The sequence below is a fragment of the Tinamus guttatus genome, unplaced genomic scaffold (genome assembly GCF_059628265.1).
Source record: "Tinamus guttatus ecotype Peru unplaced genomic scaffold, ASM5962826v1 Tinamus_guttatus_pri_ptg000656l, whole genome shotgun sequence".
NCBI classification, from domain to species: domain Eukaryota; kingdom Metazoa; phylum Chordata; class Aves; order Tinamiformes; family Tinamidae; genus Tinamus; species Tinamus guttatus.
The window spans coordinates 346,460-369,850 of record NW_028289190.1 but is presented as its reverse complement, the minus strand read 5'-3'; the positions used below and the strand labels follow the sequence as shown (position 1 = coordinate 369,850).

The 23,391-nt window shown below is 45.8% G+C and overlaps 1 pseudogene; it reads right to left on the bottom strand.

Annotated features, from left to right (window-relative positions):
* Nucleotides 1-18,531: 18,531 nt before the first annotated feature.
* LOC148591988 (TATA element modulatory factor pseudogene) lies at nucleotides 18,532-22,045 on the bottom strand (annotated as a pseudogene).
* Between the last annotated feature and the right edge of the window lie 1,346 nt (nucleotides 22,046-23,391).

Sequence of the window (23,391 nt, the reverse complement as noted above, 5' to 3'; positions counted from 1 at the left end):
GTTATACTAAATTTTTTCTTTGTCTTCGAATTTTCTCTCATCAAATTTGTCTCTATTATGGCATCATGCCTTAACATCCTTAGCTCCTGGATTTTAGATGTGGCTCGTGCAGGGAGGGAGCTCTGGGACTGTGGGCATGCCTAGCATGTTTTGTATTTTGAGAACTATAGGACAAACTTGTCAGGTGAAAGTCAGTGTTGTAAGGGGCTTTAATAAATGTATACAAAAAACATACAACTAAAGCACTTCATGTGAATGGGCTCTGATTTGGGCTCAAGTAGAGTTCGCTTAGACAAGTTTTGCCTCAATCTAACAATGGCTCTTACTAAACAAAGATTTCTTGAAATATTTACTTCACTTTCAAAAACAGCTGAACTTTGGACTCTGTGGACACTATTTTGATACTATTATCAGAGAGGAAAAGGTGGGCCAAAACCACAGAAGGAATTCCTGGGTGGAAACAAATGTCAAAATCTTAAGTTTGGTCTATGGAGCCATGAAAACAGCCGAGCTGAAGGAGTACCTAGCTCTGGGTCCTGGCAACCCTTGAGGTCTGATATCAGTGTTTGTGGTGCTGTAATGACCCAGGATGACTCTGGGACTCCAAGTTTTACCGTGTGAACAGGTGACCTTTTGGTACATAACAAATGTACCATCCTGCTAAGGGCAAGAACTGAGAGAGACTCCAAAGTGCTGGTAGAAAAGAGCTCTATTTCAGAGATGTACTTGTCTGCAAGCTACTTGTCTAGTTACAAGTTTTTAGGTGCTGTCACCCTGCAGCTTTGGGTATTGTAAATTTTGGGGTTTGATTGTCATTGTCCTCAGGGCTGTAGTTAGGAGTTTGGCCTCATGGCTGTAGGAGAGAGGTTAAATGCTAGAACATCATTCCAGTACTTGAAATGCTGCTTAATTGGCACTGTGGTCCTTGGGAGCATCAGTTGCAATGAGAGTACCAGTAGTTAGAGAATTTTCTGTCAGATAATGTTTTTCTGGTTGTGTAAAAACTGTTGAGTTTTTAATTCCTTCAAGTACTTGAGAGCTGTTCTTCATTTTCTTGTTTATGTTGGAAAGTTCAGTTATGAAACTAGGACATTCAGCATCTGAGAGGTTGGTTTTTTTGTGCGACTAATCATCTAGAAATTCCAGAGAGCTCTGGTAGCCTGTCAGACAGTTCTTATTTGACCTGCACAAAATGATTAAGTGTCTTTAGCCATTGCATTTTTCAGGATGAGGTTGTGTAGTCATTGATTTGTTTGCTTAAATTTCTCCTGTGAGTGTGTGTTTAGGATTTCCACTATTCCTCAGACTGGGCTGGCTGCCAGCTGACCTGTTTCTCTGATTTCCAGATGAGAAAAGATGCTGTCTAGCTTGTCAAGGTGACTTCCCACCGAGTGAGGTGATTTAGTGAGTTAGCTTAGTTGCTTATTTAGTGCAGGGAGTTGCTATTTCCAGGCAAACCATAACCCTTTAGCCAGCTCTGCTTTTGGAGTGAGTGACAGCCGGTTATGCTCAGCGTTGTAGTTGTGACATGTTACAGTTTGGCTCTATCTGAGCAAGGTGGTGTGGCCCCGAGCCCTTTGGTGGGCACCTAGCACATCGTATTAATGAATATATCTTCAGAATGGAGTATGTCCTGTTAGATGTCTCCCAAGATGAGCAGGATGAGATTTAAAATAATATTTTACTCAAAAGCACAAACTTGCCTGTAAAGATGGAGTATCTCTTATGTCTATTAAGTTATCTAGGCTGATGCTACCTCTGCCTTGCTCCTGGGTAAAAGTAAGAGGAGGAAGGTTACTCTCCTTTTTCCAAGCTAGGGCACCTTTAGCCTTGCTACCTTCTTTTTTACAAGAGTGGGAATCATGGTCCTGTGGAAGAATACCTTATTTCCTGCTACTTACTCTCCTTAAAGATAACTGTATGTTTCTTTGTAATACCTTAATTAGCACATTCCCTAGTTTCAGATTGCTTTTCTTTGTTACAGTTTTGCAAAGATGTGTGGTTAAAACTTTATAATATTATAGGAAGTATTAAATGTACAGTCATTTCACTAGATCTATAATTGCCTCTCCTCTACAGCTGTAAGAAAACTGAATATAAAATCACAGAGAGTGAAATTAGGGAGTGCTTGGAATAGCTCCTTCCTTTGTCCAGTGTGTGCTGTTAGCTTGGGGGGACTTTCTCCTGGGATTCTGTTGCAGGCATTTCAAGTTCTCTAGCTCCAGTGCAGGCCCTGGTTTCTTTAAAGCACTCGATAAAGAGAGCAGAGGGACTGCCAGCTCTGCTGGAGGACATTTCTTTTGCCATTTCCTTAGACATAGGATGCTGTTCCAAATGGCTATTTTTTTCTTACATTGTCTTTATTGATAAGATGTTATTGTTCCACAGATAGCAGGCAAGGGGCGGGTAGCAGTGCAGCTTTGATGTGTGCCAGGCTCTGTCTTTGTGCTGCAAAGGAGCAGCTCTACAACTTGTGTTTGCCGCAAGACCATCATCAGGACACAGGTTATTTCAGAGACCCTCCAAGCAATTACTTGGGATTCAAGTCATGCTGCAACTGAACTCTGTTCCGTCACTAAAACACTCAAGTTGTTCCCCACTGAAGCACTTTGTAAAGTTGTGCTGTGATCCTTAAACAAACCCTGAGCATCTGTTTTCTTTTGCTCAGGTCAGTGCTCTTGGTGTCACCAAGAGTGTAATACTTAGGAGCAAGCACTGAAAGAGGCTGAGCGGCAGCTTGTTGTCAAGGCTCTTTCTGATGCGCTCTCCATTTGCTCTTTCCTGTCCCCATCCTGCAGTGCCCTGGTGCAGTGCCTTGTGCTTGGACTCTTGTGTTGGTTTTCGGATCCACCCTGTGCTTTACACCCCAGTAGAGAAGCGTGGGTTGTTTGAGAGGCTTCAGCAGATAAAGCTGACTACAGTTGGCCTCACTGAAGGGAGCCTGCAGGCAGCGCAGGTTCATTGCACGTAATGTAAAGGTTAGAAATTGAGCAGAACGCTCAAGTTTCTGTATTCATCAATAAGGGGGTTTCCCCACAGTTTGGCTGAAGAGCAGGACAAAGGGAGGGGAGACTGAGCGGAGCCATGAGCGAGTGGGACAAAAAGAGCCATCTGCAAGGAGATGGGGGCCTTTACAAAGGAGGGAAATAGGGCAATTCCCCCACATTCTTCAGCAAGGGGGACAAAGGAGTTGGTGAGCTCAGGTGAGAACAGATGGCAGGAGGCAGGAGTTTGGTGTAGGCGGGCCAGGAAGGCTGTAACTTCTGAGTACCTTGGCCAATGGGGAAAAGGAGAGGGCGTCCCTCGGTCGGGAAATTAGGATAAAAGCGGGGCTGCGTCCCCCAGCATTTTGAGAGACCCCACAGGGATATGCCCGGTGGACTCTCCCTTTATTCGAATAAAGTTTTAGGACTCCTCTGTCTCCTTTTTGGACATTCAGTTCTTGACAGCGAGATTTTCCGCACAATTGGGGGCTCGTCCGGGATCCTTCCACCTTCCGGGAATGGCGGACGGTGATTGGAGTCGACGGCGCGCCTCACCATAGCTTTTGGTGATCGACTCCCTTCGACGGCAGCCTGCACCGGACGACTGATTGGGTTCCCGAGACTGTCCGGAGACAGACGAGAAGCGGATCAGGGGGATCCGCAGGTAGGACCGGGAGGGGGTCCTCAAGTGGTCTGACGGAAGGGACTAGGTCTGACAGAAGGGACTAGGTCTGAAGGAAAGGACCTCTGGGTAGCGCTAAGTTCGACGGAAAGGACCAGGTTTGACGGAAAGGACCATTGAAATCTCACTGGTGAGTACTATGGGACAGTGGGGAACAAAAGGGGTGACGACCCCGATATGGACGTCCAGGGAGGGCAGCAAAGGGAAGCCAAAAGAGGGTGCTGGGAAAAGGAATGATGACCTCGACTTATCCCCATATAGTCCCTTGGGGAGACTGTTGAGGGTTTGGGATAACTTGTGCATTCCCCCAGAAATAAGCAAGGAACTAATGATAAAATATTGTTTTGTTTGGCCAGAATATAAGTTACCAGGGGGATTTAGGTGGCCCTCTGTAGGGTCGGACGACGATCCTATTCTTTGTCAGGTTTTGTGCCAGTATCGCAGTGATACTGAGAAGGGTCTCATTGAGAAAGAATATGCGTCAATATGGTTAAGGGCAACATCTAGACGAATCTATGTAACAAAAGAGAGAGGCAATCTGCTGAGGGGTTGGAGTTGATGGCTAGATTGGGAATGTCAATTGATATTGTGGGGGATGATAAAGAAGTTAGCACTACTGTAACTTTGTGCAAAGTGTCTGATAAAGCTAGGCTGAAGTGAACTCAGAAGTGTGGGCAGTTCCAGGAAAAATGATAAAACAGCAATTGACATGGACAGTCCTCTCGCAAGGATCCACCAAGGCACCGGTCCTATTTGGACAAGACTTGCAGAAAATACTGAAGGAATTTATCCCACCCCCAGGAGCCAGGTTATTGCAATATGACTTGCCCCTATCAGGTGAACAAGAGAGGGTGGTGAAGGAAACTGCTGTGAAGTTACTCAATTTCTTGGCCCAAAAAGGGTTTAGGATGTTAGGGAAAATGTATATGTATATTATATATATATTTGGGGCATATTTTGGCTGGAGGTTTAACCCAAAACAGCCCCAATGTTGTGGTATGGACATGAGAAGGAGAACAGAGCTTTAGAAAATTAAAAGATAAATTGACCAAGGCTCCGGCCTTAGCTCTTCTGGATGCAGAGAAAGAATTTGAATTATATGTGGATGTCAAACAGAGCCATGGCAAGAGAATTTTAGTGCAAAAGCGTGGAGGCATGCGAATACCAATAGCTTATTTTTCTAAAATGTTAGACCCAGTGGCTAAGGGGTGGCCTTATTGTAGGGGAGATTTGAGAGATATTCCTTCACCAGATGGGGACAATGTGTTTATTGATGGATCTTCAAGAGTAATAGAAGGGAAACGGGCTACAGGATATGCTATCATTAAGGGGAGGGAGCTGCTAGGAGGAAAGCTGCCGTCTACCTGGTCAGCCCAAACCGCAGAACTGTATTCTCTAATAAGAGCCTGTGAATTATACCAAGGCAAGCTAGTGAATATCTTTACAGATTCTAAATATGCATATGCGGTGGCACATATGTTTGGAAAACTGTGGGAAGAAAGAGTTTTATTAACTTGCCGAGGAAAGGCATTGGTGCATAAGGATCTGATTGCTCGCCTGCTGGAGGTGGTGAACCTCCCCAGAAAGGTCTCACTAATTCATATCAGGGGACATCAGACAGGACACTCAGAGCAGGAGGTAGGCAATCGATTGGCTGATGAGGAAGCTCAAAAAGCAGCACTCCTACCAGAAGTATCTAAGATCCTCCCTCTCCTACCGGTAGTCCAGCCATTACCAGAAAAGATATCTTTTCCACCAGAAGAATTAGAAATAATTAAAAATATTGGAGCAAAAGAAAAAGGACATGACTGGTTTACAAAGGAGGGCAAACAATGGGTGCCCAAAGCCCTAGCCCTACAAATACTGAAAGAGCTTCACGAAGGAAGCCATCGGGGCTCTAGAGGGCTGGCGGAAGCCTTCCTTAAAACCTACGCTGCCCTTGGTCTTTTTGTTCTGACAAAACGGGCTATTGAGGGCTGTCTGATTTGTGCTAAGGCCAACGGCCGAGCCGCAAGAGAAGTTGCAAGGGGAGGACGACCCTGGGCTGTACGCCCATTCCAACGATGCCAAGCAGACTTTACTGAGATGCCCCGTGTAGGGAGACTTAAGTATCTTCTGGTAATAGTATGTCAGTTGACAGGATGGCCCGAGGCATTTCCAACTGCCTCAGCAACAACTGGATCTGTAATTAAGGTGTTCTTAGAACAAATAATTCCAAGATATGGGTTGGTAGAGGCAATAGATTCAGACAGAGGCACTCATTTTACAGGAAAGGTCCTTCAAGGTGTCATGACTGCCCTAGGGATTCAATGGGACTTGCATACCCCTTGGCATCCTCAGAGTTCTGGTAGAGTGGAAAGGATGAATGGGAACATTAAAAAGCATCTTTTAAAATTGGTGTTAGAAACTAAGATGCCGTGGACACGACTTCTCCCATTAGCTTTAGCAAGAATAAGAGCAAAACCAAGGGGAGACATTCAGCTGTCCCCCCTTGGAAATAATGTTTGGGATTCCCTATCCTGCTAACACCCAACCTGGCAAGGAGGTGGAGATAAGTGATATATATATTTAAAGCAATATGTGGCCAGAATGCATTCTCTTGTGAAGTCTCTCCGACAGGAAGCCCAGCTCGCACAGACCCTCCCCTTGGATTTTGCAGTCCATGATATCCAACCAGGGGATTGGGTCTTGGTCAAAGAATGGAAAGAAGCACCACTGCTAGCAAAGTGGCGTGGACCTTATCAGGTATTACTAACCACAGAAACATCAATCAAGACAGCTGAGCATGGATGGACTCATCATGCCAGAGTTAAGATTTCCAAGACTCCAGAAGTCTGGACTTCTCAGTTGAAGGAAGAGGATGGAAAGCCCCGGCTAACTCTCCGTAGATCTGTACCGCTGGCTGGGAGTGGGTCTGGAAAATAAACGCTGGGTTGCTGGATCTGTGGGAGTCCAGGAGGATGTGAAGACTACTCATGGGTACTAGACCTACTGAACGCAGGTTGTTAGTTAATAACCTAGTTTGTAAAAACAAATTTTGTCCAAAGGAGGGAAAAAAAAAAGAGGAGGGATTGAGCAGAACGCTCAAGTTTCTGTATTCATCAATAAGGGGGTTTCCCCACAGTTTGGCTGAAGAGCAGGACAAAGGGAGGGGAGACTGAGCGGAGCCATGAGCGAGTGGGACAAAAAGAGCCATCTGCAAGGAGATGGGGGCCTTTACAAAGGAGGGAAATAGGGCAATTCCCCCACATTCTTCAGCAAGGGGGACAAAGGAGTTGGTGACCTCAGGTGAGAACAGATGGAGGGAGGCAGGAGTCCGGTGTAGGCGGGCCAGGAAGGCTGTAACTTCTGAGTACCTTGGCCAATGGGGAAAAGGAGAGGGCGTCCCTCGGTCGGGAAATTAGGATAAAAGGGGGGCTGCGTCCCCCAGCAATTGGAGAGACCCCCCAGGGATATGCCCTGTGGACTCTCCCTTTATTCAAATAAAGTTTTAGGACTCCTCTGTCTCCTTTGTGGACATTCAGTTCTTGACAGCGAGATTTTCAGCACAAAATCCTTGGTTTTGATGACAAATTTAGGGTGTAGGACAAAGCTCTTGAGATAGTGAGGCCATCCTACAGCTGACTGTTTTCATTAGTATGTGGAATTATTAGAGACCGGATTGTTGCTTTCAAAGTGTCAAATGTATCCTACACCATAATTAAGGTCACTTTTTGCTTTCCAGGTGAATTCTTTATCGTGGAGGCCGATATTAGAGAGTTCACCCAGCTGAAGGTGGACAAGCACTTTCACAACATCCTCAACATCGTGCGCCACTGCCAGTGGCTGAGGGAAGTCTGTGGCTCCCGACTTGTCTGCTACATCATCTGCTAGCATGGATATGGAGGGCTGAAGATTGAGATGCAACACGTTACTTTGTCCCCGGAGAACACTGGGTGGAGGAGAATTTTCATTCATCCTTTTTTTCCTAAAAGGAATAGTGCAAAACTTGCTCATTTTATTCTAAATTATTAGAAATATTAAATGACCTTGAAGTATTTGAGTTCTGTGCTGAAAACTTGAGAGAACCTACCATCTTTTGGTAAATTACAAATTCAAAACAGGCAGTTGACACCTGTAGCTACAGGTGGTTTTAATCCCATTTTCAGGCCAGTATTCGAAGTCTGCAGGTTAATGTTTCTTTTGTGTTTATGAGGTGAGAATGTATTTTAAACTGTTGTTACTCAAAGGAAGCATTTGTGTGGGTAATGGCTTCATTCCCCCTTATGCCTCAACCCAATTTCCAGATTTCCTTTCCTTAATCTTTTCCTCCTTATCCTAATTGTATGTTTGGAAATTTTCTGCTTCTCTTGAACAGGAAGATCTGAGGTAGTAAAAACATTTCCAGACTGATGTTCTGGTAGTCATATGGCTCTCACTTCCTCATGCAGCCAGATTTTTTGCTCAGTCCTGTCCCATCAGGATTGAATCAGAACAGTGGTTTTTAACTGAAAATGTCGACTTTCACTTTGAAAACGCTGATTAAACTCTTAACAGTTTTTTATTACAGAAGATTTTGCTTTCAAAGATTTTAGTGTGGAGAATTCTAGAGAAGAAATCTCTCTAAAATTTCAGCTCTGCAAGTAGTCAAAACCGCTTTGACATGAAAAGTTGTGGGTTTTTTCTTCCTTAGCATGTTCCTATTGTCATTGCTAACCAACTCATCTCAAATACCTTGTGGCCAGCAGTAACAGGAATGAACAAATGAGCCTGAATGAACTATGAACCTTCTCACTAAAAGAGATTTGGGCAAGTGTTAGATAAACCTGGGTTCCTGGGGTTTATTTTCTTTTTTTTATGTTTTGCTCTGGGATGTCGAGATGCAAGCAGTGGTCTCTGCATAGTACTGGGATATGTTCCACGTTCAGATAAACACACAACATAACAGGAAGAAGTGCAAAATCTGAATTTTGGTTTCTATAGTTGTCAGTTTGGTCCATCTGTTGCTTTCTACAAAGCTTATTTTACATCAAATAAAATGGATTTGTATCCGTGGATCATCAGGTCTGTTTTACTTTATTTTTTTCCCAGCTTCATGAGCTGAAGGCAATTCCATGGTTGACTTGTACAAAGAATCTCTGGCTTAACCAGCATGTTACTGTGCATGAAGAAGGTGAAGCCCCTTTGGCAGACTTGAGTTTGAAATCTGAGGCAGGACCTGTGCTAAAATGAGCTGATGAACAAGCTGCCGACATAGTGGAGGTCGAGGCAAAGGTGAAAGCTTTATCTGAGCTCTGTTGTCAAAAGCCTCTTGGCTGCCACTCCCCACTTTGTCCACTGTTTTTAATCCAAAAGCCTTGGATGTGTTTGGCCGGCAGAGAAAAATGGATAACTAAGAGCCTTGTATTCTTTGTGCTCTTTAGACTCTTTCATACTGAACTCGAGCCTTTTATTTAATAAAAAGAAATCTCTTCACAAAGCAGTTGCACTGGTTTGCCCTTTATTTCATGTTTATATTTCTGGAATTTTCTGAGTGCGCCCCAGACTGTCCTGAAGGCTCCTGTCTATTTTTCTTCTCTCTCCTTTCATCGTTGGACTCATCTGTTCAGCCTGTGCTACATGGAGATCCTGTTGCTTGGGTATCAATAGAGAACATAGCTGGTTTTGGAGCTATTTTAATAACTTATAGTATGCTGATGCCTTTTCTCAGGGATTTACTGGACAGTTAAATGCTTTTAGCACAAATACAGCTTACCTGCTGTTTCTAAAATAGGTGAGTTCAGCTCAGACCAGCTGGCAATGTCATTGCGTCACCGCAACACAAAGGCCAAGGTCTCCCAGAACTCCCCCCCCCCCCGCCACCTGTTGTTGTGGTTATTGCACGGTTTGTGATTAATGAGATGTTGGTTAACAGCTTCCAGTCCGTTACTATGGAATTTTTAATTTTTCTAAACTATTTTCCCTTGGGCATGCTCGCAGCTGTGCTTGTTATGTGCAGCCCTTCTCCTGACGCTGTGTTTTTGCTGTTGCTTTCCCAGGAAGATGACTCACCCCAGCCTAGGGTGGCTCCTGATGCCTATGCCCCTTCCTTTTTTTAAGCAGCTGATGCTGCTTGGGGAGTTGTAAAGCGTGCTGTTGTCTCCATTTCAGGTTCTTCTAATGACTCCTTGGTGTTTCCATGATATTTGGGGCAATGTCCTGTCCATTCTGGGTCACCTCAGACTATTACAGCTCAGCTCCTTCTAAGGTATTTTGCTGCTTTCTTTGCCTGGTGCCTCCCTCTAGCTTTCACCAGCCAGCAATGGGTGCTAGTGCTGAGTATCAGTGAGTGTTTCTGAGGGTCCTGCCTGATGGTTTAATGAAATACTTCTTCAAAATTTAGTTAACTCAGAGCTTTTCAATGTGAACTTGTGCTCTTCCAAATGTCAGCTTCTCTAATATTTACTTTGTAAAATACAGAAGTAAAACTGAGGTAGCACCAATCTAATTACCTGATATGTGAGAAAGAAAGAAATACATTTTTCCTACAGCCTTAGCTCTGTCCTTGCTTTCCTATTCATTGCTGCCTTCTACATGGTGGGAACTGCAGGGGAGAGGAGCAGCAGTTGATGAGCAAATTCACCTCCTTGCTTTTGTCTAGGCAAAATGAGGGGCCTAACGTTGGAGAGAGAGCCCGATATGGCATGTCCAATGTCTTGGGCAGAGGCAAGTAGAAACCTGCTGCACTTGGCCTTGCCCTGCACCCTGGGCATGAAGGAATTTGAGGTAAATTAGCAGTATCAGGAACCTCTGACAGATAAAACCTCTGCTTTCTCCAAGCTGAGAAAGGCTTCATGCCATTGTAGTTGTCAAGTGATCCTTTGGGATCTGCGAGCTTCTCGGTGTCAGGATTTGCTATGCAAGGTAGCCTTGCCGTCTGAACCATAGGATGCATTGATTTAAAAATGAAAGGGATTTAAATAATAAACCAGGAAACTTTGATTCAAATAATCTATTTTTAACCAAATTTTGCATTCATAGGTGTTTTTTTTTCCCCTTTAAGTACTGATTCTTAATGGATGAGACCCATTAAGGCGTGTTGACTGCAGATAAAAATGAGAAATGTTATATTTGGAGGGTATTTTTGTGCAATAGCCAGGCAAATATGTATTTAAGCAGCAACAAAACTTAATATCCTTTTAATTAGGCTTACGAAAGTGCAAAAACTAAATGATGCTTTTTCATTTCATTTTTTTTTAAACAACTTATAACCTGTTTTAAATGGCCTTTTTCTAGGAATTGGGATACAATTGATATGTAGAAAGGCATGTTCAAATAAAAAAAAAAAATCAGCATATTTAAAGTTGTTTTAAGTAGAAGCACTTTTATGCATCCAGACAGAAACATGGAACAAGTTGGTTGCTACGTGGCCTACACTTAAACTTATTTTACTTAAACCTAAATCATTTTGTGAACTTGAGCTATTTGGACCCTCCTAGTAGTATCTTACAGCCAGGTTGTGGTCAGAAAAAGTCTCAGATTGACCCATTCTGAATTTTGGCTTCTTTTTGTGACTCACAGGGGGAATTTGCCCTGGCCAGCCTCGTTTCCCCACCACTGGTGCAGCCTCTCTTGCTGTGAGCTGAGCAACAGCATTTTGATTGTAAGTCAATATTTCATGATTGCTACAGAGAAACCTAAATAAATAAATTTCCCTGCGGCCCAAGTGGGCCAGTGTGATGCTGGTGACGTGGCCTGGCCAAGGTTTCTGTGCTCTACACTCGGGCAAGGTTAAACAGTGATTTGCTCAGGGGCTCTCCTTGCAGAATAGTGCGTGAGGATTTACCCGAGCCCCTTGCAGCTCTGCTGGAAAGTGCCTGAATAACCTTGCTGGAGATCCCTGCCTGGGGGCCAAGGCAAAACAACCTTCCCCACCTCCTTTACCAGCAACTTTCCCAGACCCATGGGCTGCAAGGGGATTTAGTGCTGCTTGTTCCTGCAGTGCTTTGCAGCAGAGCTAGGGTTGTCTTTAAAAAGCAGCCAGCGTGGTTGTGCTTGGAACAACCAGCTCAGTTTCTATATTATACAAAACAGTCATCTCTGTAGGAAGTGGGCCAGCCCACATCACCACAGCAGCTCTGTGCTGCATGACTCGTAACAGATTTATCCCCCAGATGTTCTTGGGAACAGGCGAAGGAGCAGGGAAACTGGAGGAAAACCTGAGCGCAGCGCTTGGATGAGCCTCCCTTGTTGGGTGGTAAGTGGTGCCTGTCAGGGACGCTTGCGTAGCATCCCGCGTCACTGGACAAGCAGCTGCTTTGCGGTTGCAGATGCTTTTGCTGGGAGCATGGGACACAGTGTGGACTCATCATGAGCTTCTCTGTGTCTGGTGCTGTGTCCTTAATCTCTCATTTGCTCATGTGCTCTTAGAAATTGGCTTCTGCTGCCCTCACCCCTTGTCTTACTCCCAAGGTAGGAAACTTTCCAATCCATGCAGTATCCCCATGAAACAGTTTGGGCATCTCTGGGCTTCCGCAGTATGTGTGTCAGGATCCCTCTGGACTTGGAGAAGAGCAAACAGCCCTAAGGGCAGTCCGTGTCCATCTGTTCCTGCTGCCCTGGTTCTGTTTGCACAAGTTGGTTCTTGGTTACACCTGCCACTACAGCCATGGTAATTACAGGGTAGATGCAGCCCTGCAGCACTCAGCTGGGCAAACTACAATAAAAAGGTTAATCACACTCCGTGTTTCAGAGCCCAGGCTGATTCCTTATGGAGGTTTAGCATTTATTTTCCAAGTGTGTAGCTTTGTTATTCGGGGCTTCTTGTCCTCTTCAGGAGGCACCATCTCTGCTGCGCTCTTTCTGTGGTGGTGTCTCAAGCGACAGCTCCCTTCTGCTAGGAGCCAGCCCAGCTCTGCCCTCGCTCGCTGCAGGGGCTCTCACGGCTGCTTCCTCTTGTCAACAAAGCGGGGCAAGATGCAGCCCAAGGGCTGGTGTGGGGTTGCTGGCACTGTTGTGTTCATAGTGCAGGCTTTGCCTGGACCATCTAGCATCTTTTTAGGTGAAGCCTGACCATGAGTCAGGACCCAGTATGGGCTGGGGACCGGGAACCATTCCCAGTTTGAAAGTGGTCACCCTGCTGTAGGGAATAAGAGAGTCTAGAGGTGCTTTCTGCCAAGGCAGCTGGGGTAGGTCATGGTCACAAGAAGGCTCCTGACTCATTTATTTACCAGTCAGATGTACCCATATGGCCTTTAGCAGCCTGCTGAAAGGCCACATCCTGCACAGCTCTGCCCGCTTTTGCAGCGGTGCCCAGCGTGGACCTGCATACACTGACCCACTCGAGCTGCTGGGAGCATCGTCCTTGCTGTGGCTGCCCAGCTGTTCTCGCTTCTGTGGGGTTTAGCTGCCAGCTTTCCCTCCGCAGCACTTTAGTCGGGTATTTAAATTAAATCAGCCCATTAATGCTCCAGTCAGTGGCCCGCAGTGACTGTGCATGGCAGCAGCAGTGGGTTACATGACTCACACCCAGAGAAGATGCTGGGCAGTGAAATCTTGGGTCCATAGCAAGATGTCTGTTATGGTTAGCGTGGCTTGGCATCTGCCCTGACTGCCTGTGTCTGCAAAGGGGGAGCATGGGCTGGCTCTTGGCAGGACAGATCCCTGAAATTCCCCTTCTCCATCCCCTGCTTCTATGTCCCTGACACTGCTGTTGCTTCTGGAAGGAGCTGGAGGGATCCCCAGCTCCCAAACTGCTGCATTTCTGGCTGAGAACATGCTTTTTGGGCCTGGCTGTTTATGTTCTTCTCCGTGAGAAAGGGGTGATATGGTGACACCTTTTGTTGTATTTTTGGTGTGAAAGGTGCAGGTAGCACCTGCAAAACTGACCTGGGCTGGGTGAGAGCCTGGGCCCAATGGGGAAAGGCTGCAGGTACCATTAACTCGTCTGCTGATCTGCCCAGTCCTGTGAAATGGGGAAGGTTTTTGAGTATTACAGAGCACCTTTGGGGAAAGCTAAATTAAACCCTGGCCTGCTATGAGAAGGCAGGGCTGAAAAATGTAAATGCAAAAATAGGTCCCAGCTAACATGACTTCAAGGACAGAGGGTAGGTGCTGAGCTTTTCAGGATCTGATTCAGCTGGGGCTGGTTCCAATTAAAATGAGATCAAGGAGAAAGGGAGAAAGTTGTTTCTTTGCCTATCTATCTGGAGGGTATAAAGCAGCTGTCAGTATTGCAGGTTTAAATGTTGGAATCATTTTGGGTGTCTCCTGTAAGCAATGAAGCTGACAAGGAGAATATTTCAGGTGATTTCTTTAGCAATTATGGTACTTCTGCTTTCTGGGAATTTGCCTTTTTCTGTTTCTTTGTTTTTATGATTCCAGGGAATATGAACTTTAGAAAGCATTTCCCAGAGCTGCTCCTGAAGTCAACAGCCTAGTGGGTATTTCCTTGCTCATCTCTTCCAGCCTTAGCGTGGTCCAACATGTGGCAATGTCATCCCTTAGAAATTCTGTGCTTTTGCAAACCTGTAAGCGTGGAGCAGACTGTCACTATTTCTGTGATGCCTCCAAGGCTCTGTGATTAGAGCCTCATTTACCACCAGCCATGCTGCTCCTGAAAGAAAGGATTTATTTTCTACCTACAAGGAATAGCACCAAAATTCCTACAGATGTGGTTAGAACACCAGAAAGTTGTTCACAGATCCTAAAGCCAATAGCAGAGAAACTGAGCTAAAGGCTTTATCTTAGTGCTAGCTAATAGTGCAGGTGAGGAGCAACTCTGGGGACAAGCAAGGGCAGATGGAGGAACAGAGCAGATGGGAGAGGAGCTGAGCAGCAAACCCAGGCTCTGCAGCCAGGCAGATCACACTAAAATGTGCCTAAAAACCAGTCACCGAGTGGCAGAACTGTAAAGTGTGCAAGTTATCCAATTAAATTCTGTCTCCTGTGAGAGTTAATTACAGTGGGAGCTTGGTTAGTTCTCCTTTGCTGTGAATCTCTTTCCTGATGCAGCCAGGGAGCTGTGGTGAGTGCAGGCAGTTTGATTTGCTTGAAATGAAATGTTTTGTTTTAAATGAAGCATTTCTAAGCTTAGCAGGTGGTTTCTTTACCTGACTTCCAAGAGTTACTGCCCTTGGAGAAAGCCTGCCTCTTGCAGCAAAACACTTAAACTGAGAAGTTTTAGCTCTCTGATGAGCTGCTGTAATAAAAGCAATGGGAATAGGTGGGGAAAAGCCTGCCAGTGAGTGCCTCTTCTGTATTTTGGGGTTAGTAACTGGGTGGGAAAGCCAATTTTCCATAGGTGAGTAATGCTGGAAGGCATCGAAGGCTGCCCTTCCTGTGGGCAAGCCTCACTGGGCACTGCTTGCCCAAGTGCAGGCTTGAATCTACCTTCTTTTCCTGTAGCTGCCTGGCACCAGGTCTGCTGCTAGGATGGTCCCTGTGTTGCTTTGCATGGGGCTGTTTGTCTACCAGGGTGACCGTGTTTAGGTTTAAAAAAAAAAAAAAAAAAAAAAAAATCCTCCTCTTGCAGAAGGTGAGGACAGGAGGGGTCCTCTGCTGTTCCTTCTCCTGACACATGGATGCTCCTTCTTCAGGCAGGCTTTTCCCAGCTTGCCAGGTGCCAGTGCTTACACACCTGCCGCCACGGCGCCTTTCCCATCCTCCTGACTCTGTTTCTGCTCCTCAGAGGCTTGTGCTGCACCAGGAGGAGCAGCGGTGCCAGGCTCTGGGGTCGGTCCAAGCTGGCAACCTTACCAGTTCGTGGACTCACCATCTGGATGCCTTTTTGCACCTCTGATTTATGTCACACAGCATCACATACCCAATGCTGAGGCTGGTGCACAGACCCAGCAGTAACTTGGGGTGACTCGGGAAATAACAGCTGATTAGAAAGACATAAATGCTGCAGAGAGCTGCTGAACTCGGTGACAATGGCAGACATGCACAAACAAGAGTGCAAGTGGTGCCAATCACCCTCGTAGGAAGCAGTTTGATCGCTGCATTTGAAGGCCCTCGTTAGCTTGCGTGTTTTATAGAGTGCAGAGGCAATCCCGCATTCAGGAAAGGCTTTTACAAATTTGTCTCCTTAAATCATTAGAAATGCCACAGTTTCTTCTGTTAAAAAGATGGTTCTAAGATTAAAAAACAAAACCTCAGTCTCTACTTGAAAGCTAATTACTGTCTGCTCTTCAAATGCAGCAAGGCAGGCAGAGTACATTTTGGAAAGAGGGAGCAAGTTTCATGGAAATGCTACTTATGTTCACATCTTTCAGCATCCAAAAATGTTATACGTTTCAGCAGATATTAGAGGCACTTCTGGGCTTAGCACAGCAGCAGAACAGTGAGGGAAAAGCCAGGAGCTCAAATTTTGGAGCCTTCCTGAGCATGTGAGATGTGGCAGAGACAATATTTAACATCACTGCAAACAGATTTACTTATCTGCAAAGGGGAATAGAGCTCTATTTGTTAAAATCCCCTATGGTTTTGTGCTTATATCCTGGAATATAAATTCCTTCCCTGTGCTGGCTGCTTTTATCTGAATATATCTTGTGTTATTGTTCAGACAAAAAAGTCTTTATTGCCATATTATATATTCAGCAGCCTTCCTTGATCCCAGGAAAGTGCTGTAAGAGCTACACATGAAAAGTGCTCTAGAAAAATAAGTTTTGGGGTTTTTTTTTTTGAACAGTAAACATAGAAAGGGAAGAAAAGGTAAGTCCTTGAGATGTGGGACTTGCAGAACAATTTAGCCAGGTTTTCCTGACATCATGATCCTCTTATTACGGGCTCATCTCAGCTGCAGTAACAGCCAGGCAGACAACGCTCTGCTCCTGTGAACTGCTGCCTTGGGGCATATGTTCCTGTCCTGGTTGCATCTCTGTTTTCACTGAAAGTGACCCCTGGTAGTGGAGCACTCATCCTCCTGAGTGGATTTTGACCCTTGCTGTAAGTGAGGCTGGTGATGTATTAGTAATTAGTACATTGGTAATTACTATGTGCTGCAATGTGACTGCCAGTGAGGATGGTGTTTCTGGGAACTTTCTTCGGCAGCGTTTAGATCTGTTTCCCCATTCCCCGCACAACCCCATTAAAATTTAAGGGGAAAAGTGGGAGGAATGAAAGAGAATTTGCTATTAAAGGCTTAATACATTTTAACCTCAAGCATTAGCTGGAGCTAATTGCCTTAGCAGTGCTTTGCACAAAAGTGAGATTTTAATGGGTTACTTTTGTTGCTTTGTCAGCACAGGAGCTAAAGATCCTGGCCTGGTGAGGATCCCAGTCCCTCTCCACCAAGGTGCTTTTTCAGGGGAAAGCTTTTTAAAACTAGCTGTCTTGTTTGATGTCTGTCTGGCATTGCTCTAGCATTGGAAATCTGCCTATATGGGCTGTCCAGTCCATTGATGTTCCTTTAAAATAAAGTTAATCCACATAATTGCCTCCTACTATGATGAGATTATCTTGAGAATGACCATTAGCAATGGTCCAGCAAAGCCTTTCATTCCCCATGGGTGATGCTGATGGCAAAAAGTTGCAAGGGCTGTTTTGGCTTTGCTTGAGCTATTTTGAGACTAGGACTTGCCTTTTTTTTATATATATATTTCATTATTCTAGAAAAGTTTTCCATGATATTTTGGCAATGCCAGTGCATTTCTTTCCCTGGGCCAGCAAGATCCTATGGGTATGCACCATGTTCTCCCAAAATCTCCAGACTCAGGTGTGGGGAGACAGAGGAGCAGACACAACCCAGCAGCTCCTTCTTGATCCAGGATTTGAGTATTTTTACACAACCTTCCCAGGTGACCTCTATATCCTCTTATCTCTTTATCTCTCACAGTTGACCCTTATTAACATCTCACCATCTGTATTCACATATTGGTTGGCTTCAGAAAATCCTTTTATTCATCAAACAATCAGATTATTATTTTCATCCCTGACCACACCAACCTTTCTTCCTACATATTCCCATACTCAGGCATTAAACTAGAGCTGTTTTTCTGGAGGAAAAGCAGGGGAGCTTAGAAGTGCTAAGTTTTTAGCCTGGGAACTCTGCTCTTCAGCATCCATTAGGAGCTCTGGGACCTCCTCTCTCTACTGGTATTCCTGAGCTGAACACACAGCTCTGCAAGCCTCCAAAACAAACTGCGCTGCAGTGTGAGACTTGCTGGTGAGCAGGGCATTATGGTGGGGTTAGATGTGCTCCGAGACACAAACACAAGTGCCTTTGCAAGGCGACAGCTCCCAGTTTGGAAATGACACCGGCTTCTCTGCTTGCTGAGGTTGCTTTGGGTTTGGAGCCGCTCGGGGCCGACTGGGAGGTAGGAGTGAGTTAAAGGAATCCATAGGAAAAAATCTAGGGCTATTTATGTGTTTATATATGTTGCAGCTTGGAGCGGGTCAGGAATGCCAGACAGCAACTTCATAGAAGCTGGAATTGACTTTGTTTATTAGCTTACATGCAGTACATTTATATGATTCTAACAGTTAGTGATGTAATTACACAGGCTCAGAGGTGTCAGATTCGGATTGCGTGAAAAAACAGTTAACAAACGTGACATTAAAGCGCACAAACAGGTACAAGCAATCATTAAGCCAACTACAAGCAACAGTCCCCATAGTAACAACATTAACAGCAATTTCATCAATGATTTTATCCATCCCCCAATTCCTAACCAGTCCGTTAGTCTGTCTAGACCGAAAAATCCCACATCCTTTGTTACTTTCTCCGTATGCTTGATCAAATCGTGAATCTGGCGGTGTATGGCTGCCGAATGATCCTTCAAGTCCATGCAGCACATGCCGTCGAAGTCCTGACGCCCATGTCTATGAGCAAGAAGCAGGAAATCAATAGCAGCACGGTTTTGCAGTACAGCATGTTGTACCTGGGATAAGTCATACGACAATTCACTAAGCACAGTACTGGTTGCATTCGCTTGTTTCAAGGCCTAGCAGGCAAGGCGCTCAATATTTCAGTGTGCCCGTGCGGCTGATACCCCGGGGACGAAGGACGCTGCTACAACTTCCCAAGTGCTCCAGAGATCAACGCTATCCTCACATTCTGAGCTAAGAGAGTTCGCTGCTCCTTTTGAATGCCTTAACAGGGTCTTGCTGTTCCCCGGAGGGCCGTGTGGCCAAATCATACTAAGGCGACCAAATGCGCAAGGCCCACCCATAGGCTGGGACGGAATGCCAGCCCAAGCTCGGTTCCCACATATCAAAAACCACTCGGTGGGAAGCTTCCTAGGCCAGATAGTTCTCGTATTGTGGGTAACATTTCCGTTACACCATTCCTTTTCCCCTCTTGCCTCCTCAAGGGTTTTTGCATACTCATCTTTGAGACCTTCCAGTTCAACCTCATATCTACTGTTCTCATTTTCCATTTTCTTCAGTCTGATTCTCTCCCCTTCTAGTTGAGCCTGGAGACGAGCATTTTCTTGCCTTAAAAGACTATTCTGGGATTCAGTAGAAGATATCTGAACTTTAGTAGAAAGAAGTTCTTCTGTTGCAGCCCGTTCTCTTTCGGCAGCTGCTGCCAAAAGGGCTTGAGATTCACCAAGTCTGTCAGAAAGATTATTTTCCAATTTTTCCCACAAGGAGGTTTGCGCTCCCAGCGTGGCTTGCAAATTTTCCATCTGCCGGATCAGTGGCCGTGTAGCAGATGTAACACTTTGACTCAGTTCTTGGTTCCGACTCTCCTCTTATTGCAGTCTCTGTTGTAGTTCACTGATTTCCTGCTGTAAGTAGTCCTCTCTTCTTGCTACCTATTGTTCTGCACATTGCAGCGCTAGCCGCAGGTCTGCCACCTGAATCGCCAAAGCTTCTTGTTGCTGCCGTGCCTCATCCTGGGCCTTCTCCAAAGCTAAACGAAGTTCTTCCTTTGCCTTCATTTCCCGACTTAGGGCTGCCTCTTGTGCCTCACTGTCCTTTGTGGCATTAGCTTTATGAAGATCTGCAAGTTCCTTGTAAGCACTGTCAAGTGCTGCCTGGACACTTCTGTTCCTTTCTTCAAGATCTTCCACCTCTGCCTGGAGCTTATTAAGATCCTTTTCTTGTCCCTCTACAACACTATTCAGTTGTTTAATACTGTCTTGATGCTGCTTCTCAAGATCCTCTTTGCCATCAAGTACCTGTTTTAAATGCTGCAATTCCTCTTCCAGTTCCTTAATCTTTTTGTTCTGTTTTGTGTTGGTATTTTCTCTCTCTTTCTCCTTTGCTCTTAGTTTCTTAATAATGTTGGAATTGTGCAGCTGCTGTTTAGAAAGCTTTTCTTCTTCTTCCATTAATCCTTTGATTTGCTCATCTTTTTCTTTCAGTAATTCAGCTGTTTCATTACAATTAAGTCTAGTAGCCAATTCTTCTTTAACATTCTTTACTTCCTTTTTAGCTGCATCCCTTTCTTTGCATGCAAGCTGGAGCTTCTTTTCAGCATCTGCTATTCGCTGAGTGAACTCCTCTTTAAGGGATGAAATGCTATTGCTCTCTTCCTTCATTCTAAGGATTTCATCTTTAAGGTTATCATAAGCTTCCTCCAGCCGTGCCTTTTCTTTACTAGTACTCAATAACTGTGTTTCCCTCTTCTCTAGTTTAGCATGGGTGTTATTCTGGCATCGAGGACACCAAACTTGCCCTTCACTACAGTTTTTTCGGATATGACCCCTCCTTCCACACCTAAAGCACTTAGGGCTGTTTGCGTTTTCCCTCTTTCCTTGGTTTCCTCTCCGGCCCACCAAAGGTTGTAGTGCAGCGGCTAAGACACGAAATGCTTGGGCTTGCTGCGCCGCTGAATCAAGCAATGCCTGCTGTACCTGAGCCCCTAAAAATGCTCCTGGGTTTCCCACACCCCGACGGGCAAGTTCTTCAAGCATCTCCTCGAGCGAAACCCCTTGTGGCAAAGTGACCAGAACATCCCTGGTGCGCTTATTAGCATTCTCAACCGCCAAGGATTGAGCCATAAGTTTCCTTGTTTTCTCATCTAGTGTATCCATTTCCTCCAAGGCCTTAAGCAAGCGGTCAATGAATTCACCAAAGGACTCGTTCATACCCTGCTTAATTCCCATGAAGGAAGGGCCTTTCTTCTCCTCAGGTAAGGACATAAAGGCCGATAGGGCAGTTTGCGTCACCAGCCTTAACAAGATGGCTGGAAATTGCATTTGCATGTCAATACTGCCATACGGCCCCTGACCCAGCACTGTTTCAACCCGTAATCCCTCCAGCGGATCTCCCTGAGGCCGAGGTATGGCACATTCACACGCTGCATGGGCCGCCCACTGTCTTTCCCACAGTAGCAACTGACCAGGTGTCAAAATCAATTTTGCAATCTGTTGACAATCACTAGGGAGAAGCAAATCACTATTAAAGATATAGGATAACATCTGTCTGGATGGCTCACCTTTGACCCCCCAACGTGCCACCATATCCCGTAACTGGCTCATAATTTTCCAGTCAAACGGATCCCACTTGCCCGCTCCCCACCCTTGGCCATCTGGCTCAAAGGTCACCGGGCACGCCACCCTCATGGCCGGCTCCCATTGACCCTCCAAAATTGCATCTCTAATAACACCGGACCAACGAGAGGAGACCTGTGGACCCGACCCCCCACTGGAGGATCCAGACCACCCCTCGCATGTTTTTGGCCCAGCTGCCTGGACTCGATCAAGGGCCCTGGGGGCCTCCCGGGACAGTCGATCAGAGGGTTGGTCCCTGCACCTTTCCGGTGGCTGCTCCTGTGGCCGGTTCCCAGCTGTCCACTCCGGGGGCGGTGGCGCCGTAGGCTGTGCTGACGACTCAGGAGTCGGAGCTGATCCAGCAGATGCAGGTTCCGGTGGCGGCGGCTCTGACGGGCGACAGGATTGTGACGGTCCTCCTTTGGTAACGCTGTCAAGCAGCTCCCTTGCGGAGCTCTTCGGGGTGGCAATAGCCCCTCGGCCAGGTGCGGCTCGACCAGGAGGCGGTTCCTCCCCTTGAAGCATCTGCGTAGCCGCTGCTGCCATCCTCTTTTCAGCCTGCATACACTTGAGCTGATTTGCCACCTCGCGCCAAGTCTGACCCAGTTCTTTGGCAGTTTTGCTGCCCTCCAGAGTGGCTTCCCATAATGAGTCCCCTATCTCACGCCACTCTGTTATACTAAAAACAAGTTGTGGCTCCTTTAAAAGTCCTTTCTCACTCGCCTACTTAATCAGCTCATGCAGCTTCTTCGTGCTCACTGCTGCCTCCCTTTTTGCTTCTTGCTCCATGCGTAGGTACACCGGGAGTTCTGCTTCTAACCGTTACCCCATGCCGTCTTCCCGTGTGCGCATTCACGGCCGGCTTACCCGCTCCGGTCCACCTTCTTAGTCGGATCACTCGACTGCACTCGTACCTCTCGCTCGGGTTCCCCGAATACCCGCACCGTTGTGCCAGGTCCGACGCCTTCCCGCACCATTGTGCCAGGTCCCCGCGTCGCTTCCGGAATCCCGCGCCGTTGTGCCAGGTCCCTGTACAAGTCAATTGGGTTGTCCCTGTGGTCCCTGTTTGGGCGCCACTTGTTGCAGCTTGGAGCGGGTCAGGAATGCCAGACAGCAACTTCATAGAAGCTGGAACTGACTTAGTTTATTAGCTTACATGCAGTACATTTATATGATTCTAACAGTTAGTGATGTAATTACACAGGCTCCTAATTGGTAGACAATGATCTAACTAAGACCCTTACAGCCCCCCTTACTTGTTTAGCTCATCCTTTTAGTTCAACAGCTCTTTTATTCCCTCTGACCTTGGTCTACTTCCTTATCTCCTAGTCAGCAGTCCCTTTGTTCTTTCACTGCAACCTGAAAGCCCGGATTGAGCAGGCCGCCTGGGCAGCCATGTCCATGGCTCTCTAACCATTCCTCTATATATATGTATTACATTATATATATATATTTGTCTTTCTGCTTTTGCTTACCTTCTGCCCCACCAGTGATAACACTGGCAAAGCTCAATCCAAATCCAGGGCATCTTTGGGGAAGGAGTCCCAGCTCTCTCTGATGAAACGTCCTGCTTCCAAGCTACAAAAATTGGCTGATCTCATCTCTTTCTTAGATGAGGTGATTGTAGGTGCCAAACTAAAAGGGCAAAGTGATTAGGTGTCCCATTTCCACCCTGATAAACAGCTAATGGAGAGATTTCTGAGTCATTGGTTCTCATAATTGTTGGATTTATGTTAAGGGAATAACTCTGCTGCTTTTAAATCAGTTTTATTTTTATAGATATTTTAAATACATTTTTAGCCATTAAAAGCAAGTGTCATGAAAACCACAGCTGTAAAACCTGTAATTGAAGAAGGAGCAGGACAGAGGCTATAGGTACAACCAAAGGTACCGCCCGAGACGTCGCCTGTCTCTTGTGAAGTGCTTAACACGGTTAGAAAGGAGCATGGATGGACCTCAGGATAACTATGAGCGTCTTGTGGGGTATGAAGAGGGGCCTTTCCACCTTCATGTCTTATTCGCATGAATAGCAGAAGGGATGTTGGCTGTTCAGTACATGCACTAAAGCAGGGGTCCTCAAACTTTTTAAGCAGGGGGCCGGTTCACTGTCCTTCAGACACTGTTGGGGGCCAGACTGTAGTTTGGAAAAAAATGAACGAATTCCTATGCACACTGCACATATTTGTAGTAGTGCACAAAAAAACAGGAAAAAGAATGCAATATTTAAAATGAAGAACAATTGTAATCAACAAAAACAAATAATATTTCAGTGTGAACTATGGGCCTGCTTTTGGCTAATGAGATGGTCAATGTTAGGTTCCAT